The following is a 9,632-nucleotide window of genomic DNA, read 5'->3' as shown; positions in this document are numbered from 1 at the left end:
TTGTTCTTGTTGTTGATTTCTAGTTATATTCCTTTATGGTTTGAGAAACACAGGGTGTGATTTCAAGCTTTTTAAATTCACTGCATATAGTAGGATCATGGTTTTCTATCCATTCAGGCAACCTAAAATTTTGGTTGGTGAATTTAATACATTTACATTCAAGGTTAATATTGATAGATATGAACTAAGACCTGTCATTTTGTTGATTGTATAATTATTCTACCTGCTCCATTAGTGAATTTGGTGGTGACATTTGCTTCTTGTTTTCTTCTAATCCAGGACACCCTTCAGAATGTCTTGTACAGTTGGTCTGGTTGTAGTGAATTCTCTCAATTTTTGCTTGTCTAGAAATTATTTTATTTCTCCTTCATTTTTAAAGGCCAGCTTCCCTGGATATAATATTCTTGGTTGGAAGTTTTTTCTTTGAAGACCTTGAATACATAATCCCACTCTCTTCTGGCCTGTAGGGTTTCTGCTGAGACATGTGAAGTTAATCAAGTTGGTTTTCCTTTATAAGTAACTTGACACTTTTCTCTCACTGTCTGTAGGATTCTTTCCTTGTCTTTAACTTTCGACAATTTGATGACAATATGCCTTTGAGAAGACCTTTATTGGTTGAGTCTGCTTGGGGTTCTTTGAGCTTCTTGTATCTGGATGTCCATGTTTCAAGACCTGGGAATTTATCAACTGTTATTTCATATAGCAGGTTCTCAATGCCTTTTCTTCTCCTTCAGGAATACTTATAATATCATTTAATGGCACCCGATGTTTCATGTAGACCTTCTTCCTTCTTTTTGTTTCTTTTCTCTTTGTTTTTTTTTTTTTTTTTTTTTTTTTTTGTCTGATTGGGTTATTTCAAAGTTCTTGTCCCCAAGCTCAGAAATTCTTTCTTCCACTTGATCTATTCTGTTGTTAAAGCTCTCAATAGTATTTTTCATTTCACTGATTGAAGATTTCATCTCCAAATTTTCTATTAAGTTCTTCCTAATGAGTTCTGTCTGCTTAGTAATATTTTCATTCATATCACTCATTGGTTCCCTCCTTTCTTTATGCATCTGTGTTCTCTTTAAATTTCTCGTTAAATTTCCTCACAATCATTATTTTGAATTCTACATCTGTCATTTCATAGATTTCCTTCAGTTAAGGATCTAATTCTGGAGGATTTCTGTGTTTTGGAGGCGTCCTGCTTCTTTGTGTCTCCTGTGTTCCTGCATTGACCCTACCCATCTGGTGTGTTCACCCTCTTCTTTATGGAGTAGCTTTTATTGGAGAAGAGCTAGACTGCAGAGTATCACTTGGCTGGTTGCTTTGGTTTTTGTTGTAAGTGAGCCCAGGAGTGTAGTCTCTGAGTGATTGCTTCTGTCTTAATCAGTGCCAGCTGTGTCTGTAAGCAACACAGTGGTCTAGTTTGCTTTGAGTTGAATATGGCTTTCCTTGCGGGTGTACCTTTGGCCCACAGAGGGGTGGGTGTCATCTCCCTGGTGAATGTGACAGCCAGGGCCTTGTTCTTGGTGCTGAGGGAGACAGGGGTAGCTAACCTCTTGTCCTACTGGCAAGCCTGAGTGACACCAGGGCTTGTGGCACCAATTGCTGTGACTTTAGGACTGTGTGATACAGGTGGACCCTTCCTCAGGTCCTAGGAGAGTCCAACTGGGCTGTGGCTTATAATACCAACAGCTCTAGTCCTCGGACTAGAGGATGTGAAGTGAACCCTGTTGCAGTCCTACGGGGTGACTACAAGGTATACAGGAGATTTTACTGTGGAGGGCGCGAGCCTAGAGGGGTGAGATGCAGGTGAGTCCTTGACCTTTGTCCACCAGGTAGAGTCCATTGGCACCAGGAAATTGAGAATTTTGTGACTTTTGATTTGCTAACTACTTTGAGGAATAAAGTCCAAGGAAAATATTCGAATGTGGCAGGGTGGGGAGAAAACGCCCCACATTTTTGACAGTAAGAAAGGATGGAATCCATACAATCCAATACTGCACAATTCTGAGAAGCCAAGGAGCTTGAGGCAGGTATTTTAATTTTTTTTTTAAGATTTATTTTATTTATTTGAAAGACAGAGTCACAGAGAGAGGTAGAGACAGAGAGAGAGGTCTTCCATCCGCTGGTTCACTCTCCAAATGGCTGCAACGGCTGGAGCTGTGCCGATCCGAAGCCAGGAGTCAGGAGCCAGGAGCCAGGAGATTCTTACAGGTCTCCCATGGGGATGCAGGGGCCCAAGGACTTGGGGCATCTTCTACCTGCTATCCTAGGCCATAGCAGAGAGCTGGATTGGGAGAGGAGCAGCCTGGACTAGAACCGGTGCCCCTATGGGATGCTTGCGCTTCAGGCCAGCCCCATATTTAAATGTTTAAGAATTGGGGCCAGCACTGTGGTGCAGTAGGTTAATCCTCTGCCTGTGGCGCTGGCATCCCATATGGGTGCCGGTTCTAGTCCCGGCTGCTCCACTTCCAGCGCAGCTCTCTGCTGTGGCCTGGGAAAGCAGGAGAAGATGGCCCAAGTCCTTGGGCCCCTGTACCCACATGGGAGAACAGGAAGAAGCATCTGACTCCTGGCTTTGGATCAGCACAGCTCTGGACCGTTGTGGCCATTTGGAGAGTGGACCAAGGGAAGGAAGACCTTTCTCTCTGTCTCTCCTTCTCACTGTAACTCTCTCAAATAAAATAAATAAAATCTTTAAAAAAGAAAAAAAGTAAATATTTAAGAATTGATGTTTAAAAAAACCTAGAACATAAAATAGTAAATGTACATTTTGGATTTCTATTGATTTGTAAAAGCTATGTGCACATTTAAACATAATAAAGTGTTCTATAGCCTAACCTGTGTGTAGCTCAATTCTTTGCATACAGTAACTATTTTGTAACATTTACTGAGTGAAGGAAGGAGCCAGAAGTAAATTTAGAGAAATGCTTGGAATTTACATTCACCAGATTTCTTTTACTGTAAAGTTGCTTTAAAATGTGTAACAAAGGAGTTTGCATAAAAAATTAACTTCATGTATGGAGAAGGCAAGAAGGAAGTTCTAGAACGTTAAGGGTTGTGTCTGAGTCCTGAGTTGTGAGCTACAGGTCATTTCTATTTTCACTTAGCAGCTTCTCTGTATTTTCTTAATTTTCCAAAGAAATCATAGTCAGAGAGGAACGATTTGCTTAAAGGATCATCCCAAGATTTCAAATCACAAACTTAAAGGAATGAATTTCTGTTGTTGAAATTACAGGCACTGTGATAAGTGTGGGGGCGGGGATATGTCTGGCATCTCTCAAAGCACACAACACAGGCCACTGCCGATCCAATCCTCCTACATATACAACTGGCTTTGGCACCCAGACTTCAAAATTGAGATGCAGCCATGATAGCAAGTGTGGCTGACGCCTACATGTGTTAGAGAGGCACGCATGTGTTTCACACCATTAATACTCAGGAAAATAGCTTATTTTGTAATCTCAGAAGGGTGCAAGGAAAGCATTCATGGTAATGTGAAAAATTAAAAACAATCCAAATGTCCACCATCAAGAATATACTCCCTCAAAATCAAGTTAAAAAACAAAGGAATTTTAGGGTACCTTCAACTTCTCAGTGAACATTAGTGTGCATAGATAATGTCCATCCTAGGAGAAACAGGAACAGCTATTAAGACTAATGGATGAGAAGCAATTATTCAGGAAAGGAAGCTGTCACTTAAACGTGTTCACCTTACATTGGCATCCAGTCCAAAACACGCTGGAACTGCACGTGCCACTGGAAGATCCATCACTAATCACGAAGCCAGACGATGATGCTAAGTAGTCAGCTCTGAAAACTTGGTTAATATAGAGCCTAAGAATATTTTTTAAAATTAGCGACTGCATAAATGTATAGAGACAAAATTACAGAAACAAATCACCAGATCTGGTAAAGAGAGCAGAAATCCTCCTTTTAAAAAAAAAGATTTATTTATTTATTTAAGATGCAGAATTACAGAGAGAGAGAGAGAGAGAGAGAGAGAGAGAGAGAGAGAGAGAGAAGTCTTCCATCCACTGGTTCACTCCCCAGAAGGCCACAACAACTGGAGCTGGGCCGATCCAAAGCCAAGAGCCAGGAACTTCTGGGTCTCCCAGGAGGGTACAGAGGCCCAAGCACTTGGGCCATCTTCCACTGCTTTCCCAGGCCATAGCAGAAAGCTGGATCAGGAAGTAGGGCAGCCGGATATTGAAACAACACCCTTATGAGATGCTGGTGCTGCAGACTAAGGCTTAGACTACTACGCCACAGCACTGGCCCCAGAAATCCTACTTTTTAGTAACGGAACACTGACATAATACTTATTTGACTGACTTAAAACAAACAAACAACAACAATAAAAAACCTTTCTGGGCAGAAAGTTTTAGAACTGAAGGAAGCTTTAGGAAATGTAATCCAAAATCAGTATCACATGGAGGCAAAAGCCATTTGGTTTGGGGCCAGAGTTGTGGCGCAGTGGGTTCATGCCCTGGCCTGAGGCGCCGCCATCCCATATGGGCACCAGTTCGAGACCTGGCTATTCCACTGCAGTTTGAAAAAAAAAAAAAAAAAGCAGAATTTTGATAGACTCAAAGTAATTGTGCTGACAATGTGAATAGGGCCAACATACAGTCTGGCCTGCAAAGTAGACCAAGAGTCTTCCTGTTTGGAGAAAAGAAAATTAAAAAGATGTTGACTGTTTTGTCCAGAAAGCCCTTATCTAAAGCATTGTAGCTGGTTTGTAAATGGAGCCTACATCTCTCTCTTTCTTCTTTTTAATTTTTTCCCAAAGAAACCTTTTATTTAAGAAATACAGACTTCATGCATTTCATAAGTACAACTTTAGGAATATAGTGATCTGCATCTCTTTTAAAAAAAGAATTAGGCACAGGCATTTGTTGTAGTGGTTAAGCATCTCCTGGGACACCTGTATCCCATATTTCAATGCCTGGAAAGCCCCAGCTCTGCTCTTGATTCCAGCTTCCTGCTACTGCACACCCTGGGAGGCAGCAGCTGATGGCTCAAGTGGTTGAAAGACCTGGATTGAGTTCTAAAACCCTCTTGTGGCCTGACCCAGTCTAGCTATTGCCACATCTGGAGAGTGGATGGGAGATTCTCTCTCTCTTTCTCTGAATTTCAAATAAAAATAAATTTAAAATTTTTAAGAAGGGACTTAGATTCTCCAGACGGGAAAGGGATGTTTCATTCTTACCACATAATTACAAACACCAACGTTTCTGATATCTATGATTTTAGAAAACAAAGTCTCTCAGTGAGTAGGAAAGCAATCGTCACTCAAAGAAGGGGGTTATTATGACACTTTACAGCTGCAGTATGTCCTTAGAAGACACTGCATCCTGTTAACTTCGCAGCTGGCTTTATCTATGCCTATTATTCTAGTCTGATGAAGTTCTGAACAGATTTTTACCTTCTCAGTTGGAGCTAACTTTTACTTTTTTTTTTTTAATGGGCAATCCCAAGTGCCAAACACTGTATGAAGTGCTTCACATACATTATTGCATTTAATCTTTGCAACTCCTCTGAGGCAAGTGTTAGCATCCTGTCTTACAACTGGGGACAATGAGGCGTAGATACGTTGAAGTACTTTATCCAAGTTCGCCACATCTAGTTAAGTAGCACAGCAATTTCAAATCTGGGTCCAATTCTGAACCCAGTCTTCCTCACAGTTATACTTCAAGTAATTGTAGAAATGAAGAGCTTTTCAAAGTGAAATAGATAAAACCCAGAGCTGATGCTCTGTGGGGAACTGGCTGGCATACCTACGCACTGGAGGTAGGATTATGGACAAGAGCAAGTTTCCTGGACAACAGTTTGGCAAATATATAGTAAAGGAAATTACACATATCCTTTAACCCAGCAATTAATCATCTGGGAATTGAAATAAGTTCCAGGGCAGGTGTTTGGTATAGTGGTCAAGACGCCCACTATCCCCTATCAGAGTGCCTGGGGTTGGGTCCCGGCTCTGCTCCTGATCCCAACTTCCTTCCTGCTGATGCACACCCTGGGAGGCAGCCAGTGATATCTCAAGAGGCTTAGTCCCTGCCCCCACAGAGGAGACCTGTATTGAGTACCTGGCTCCAGTTCCATCTGGCCCAGCCTTGCCTAATGTAGGTATCGGGGAGTGAACCAGTGGATGAGGGCTCACTCTCTATGACTCACTGTCAACTAACTAACTAACTAACTAAATAAATAAATAAAATTAAAAAAAAAAAGAAAAGAAAGAAAAGAGGGAAGGCGTTTGGTGCAGTGGTTTAAATTGTTGCCTAAGATGTGCACGTTCCGTATCAGAGTGCCTGGGTCAAGTCTGGGTGCTCTGCTTCTGATCCAGCTTCCTGCTGATGCACCCCCTGGGAGAAAGCAGATGATGGATCAGGCACTTGGGCCCCTGCCACTCATGTGGGAGACCTGGATTGAATTCTGGGCTCCTGGCTTCAGCCTGGCCAAACCCTGCCTGTTACGGGCCATTGGAGAGTGAGCCAGCAGATGGAAAATCTCTGTTTCACTGCCTTTTAAATAAAATGAAAATAAAATAGAAATTAAAAAGGAGAAAATAGTTTCCAAACTCTACAGAAGCATGCATTAGAATTCCAGGATTATTCATCATTTAAAAAAAATCATCTATTATTTTTCACTTTATGTTTCTGTGTGGGAACAAACTGTTGAAATCCTTACTTAAGGTATACTAAGCTGATCTTCTGTATACTAAGATAATCGAAAATGAATCTTGATGTGAATGGAAGGGGAGAGGGAGTGGGAAAGGGGAGGGTGGTGGGTGGGAGGGACGGTATGGGGGGGAAAGCCATTGTAACCCATGAGACGTACTTTGGAAATTTATATTCATTAAATAAAAGATAAAAAAAAAAAAAAAAGAATTCCAGGATTATTTACAAAACTAAACACACAACCAAAAACAAAAAGGGACTGGTTAAATGGTTAAAGAAATATATGGCACAATAGTATTCAACTATTAGTGATGAACATATAAGTTGTACAGTAAAAGACACTAAATTATCAATGAGCATTTATAGTGATTTCATTTTTATGTAAAATTGAATGCTGTTTTTTTCTGTGTAAATATACACATGTGTATTTCCAACATATGGAAATGTGCCCGCTATGCTTTTCTCTGGCTCAATAGTTATTTTTCCCCACTGTTTACTATTTTTCTGTATCATATAAGTATTTTATGAATCTGTACCATTTTGGGGCTGGCATTGTGGAATAGGTGGTAAAGCCGCCACCTGCAGTGCTGGCATCCCATGCAGGCGCTGTTTCGAGTCCCCGCTGCTCCACTTCTGACCCAGCTCTCCGCTATGGGCTGGGAAAGCAGTAGAAGATGGCCCAAGTGTTTCGGGCCCCACACCCACACGGGAGACCTTCAAGAAGCTCCAGGTTCCTGGCTTTGAATCAGCCCAGCTCTGGCTGTGTGGCCATTTGTGGAGGGAACCAGCAGATGTCAGACCTCTCTCTCCGCCTCTGCTTCTGTCACTCTGCCTTTCAAATAAATAAATAAATCTTTTTTTTTTTTAAAGAATCCATATCTTGAATAAAAGAATGTCAAAGTTAAATCAGTTCTTTCCCCAGTAACTGGGGTGATTTCATGTTCACTAGCCATGTTTTATAGAACTGGAAATTTATTATGCTTTGGAGAAAACTCAATAGGTATGTTATAGACTCTGGCCACAGAACTAGTGTAATTTCACCAAAGAATCATTAATAGGGTCTGAACTATAACCAGATTTATCTGGGCTATAAAAGTTAAAAGTTGTCTTGCATTTTATTTTAACAATCTCTTAAAGGACTTTCATTTAATTGGAGTCAGTTCTGCTTGTTGATTCGCACTGTACTTTGGAGGCTAAGAAATTTTCTCTTAAGTAGCCAAAGTAAATGGGTTTCAGAAAGGCTAGTGTGGGCCTCGGGATGTAAATCTAACGAATCTTTTGCCCCTGTATTTAGGGCCCTGGGGTGCGGTTACTTAAGAAAATGGGTCTGGTTAGTGAAAGTAAATGGAGCCAGAGAGAAGCTCAATAGGATTGGCGAAAGGATGACCAATTGGGAGGGTTGAAGGGGGTGAAAACTGCTTTGGCCAGTGATTTGGCTTGTAGCGGAAAGCGAAAAAAGTTCCAGGTCTTCGTCAAGAAGCAGTGTCGCTCTGGAAAAGGAAGTCTTTCCTAGCATCCATGGGAGATTATGACAACATAAATAGCACCTCAGGTCTCACTTCCCATCCAGCGAAGTCTCAGCACAGTGTGTCTCGAGGATGCTTGTTTACTCTTAATTTGTAATTTTACTTTTTAATTAGTTTTTAACAGATTCAATGTGCTTTGTAGGTAGAATTGTAAGAACATAATGATATTCCCTTTCTCTCCCTCCCACCCTCCTTTCTTCCCCCTGCCCCGCCCTTTTTTTTTTTTTTTTAGTTTTTGAGATAGCATTTTAAATTTACATTACAGTAAAAAGGCTGACTACTTCACTGATAAGAAGTTTAACAAGTGAAAAAGCAAAAAGACCCCAGATTAGTGGGAATATAGACCATGGCTATAAACAATAATTGAATGGGAAAACGACAATTTCACCCACACACGGTAGATACGAGATGTTTTAAAGTTAATGTAGACATGGGGATTCACAGTAGGAAACTAGAAGAAGGAGATGCAGGCGTTATTAACAGTTGAAGATGTGGAAATTAACAGAGCCAACTTAAGTGAGAGAAGGAAAAAAATAAAACCTTGAGGATACCAACTTTGTAAAAAAAAAAAAAAGGAGCAGCCAAAAAAAAAAAAAAAAAAAAAAAAAAGAGTGCCAGCAAAGGGAAGTTCTGGAGGCAGAATGGTGCAGAGGGCTGGGGAGGGAGGGAAGGGCAGTGTTGGCCGCACGAGGGGCGGGTCTTTGGAGCAATGATTGAGGTACTGCATGGCAACATTGTAAGATCGTCACAAAACACACCAAACACCTGAGTAAGGGAAAAGGTTTATTGGGGAAAACCCAGCAGACCGGACGGAAGGCACGAAGAAGGAAAAAGAGAGAGAAGGAGAGTGTAAGAGAGAGAGAGAGAGAGGAGAGGAGAGGAGAGGAGCTAGCGAGGAGAGAAGAGAGAAAGCAGAGAGCCGAAAGAGAGAAAGAGAGGGAGAGGAGAGAGGGAGAGAGAGGGAGAGGAGAGAGGGGAGTGAGCCAGAAGCCAAGAGAGAGCAGAGATAAGAGAGCGAGGGGAGGAGAGACAAGAGAAGAGTGTCAGGGTGTAGATCGCGCCATAGATAAGACTGTGCCATTTTCCTAACAACCATGGAACACCGGTAAAGCCGCCCATATGGGTTTGAGGCTCAGCTGCTCCAGTTCCGATCCAGCTCTCTGCTGTGGCCTGGGAGAGCAGAAGATGGCCCAAGTCCTTGGGTCCCTGCACCCGCATGGGAGAACCGGAAGAAGTTCCTGGTTGGCCGGCGCCGTGGCTCACGAGGCTAATCCTCCATCTTGCGGCGCCAGCACACCGGGTTCTAGTACCGGTTGGGGCTCCGGATTCTGTCCTGGTTGCCCCTCTTCCAGGCCAGCTCTCTGCTGTGGCCAGGGAGTGCAGTGGAGGATGGCCCAAGTGCTTGGGCCCTGCACCCCATGGGAGACCAAGAGAAGCA

This window comes from Oryctolagus cuniculus, chromosome 2 (assembly GCF_964237555.1).
Source record: "Oryctolagus cuniculus chromosome 2, mOryCun1.1, whole genome shotgun sequence".
NCBI classification, from domain to species: Eukaryota; Metazoa; Chordata; class Mammalia; order Lagomorpha; family Leporidae; genus Oryctolagus; species Oryctolagus cuniculus.
This window is presented reverse-complemented; position numbering follows the sequence as displayed.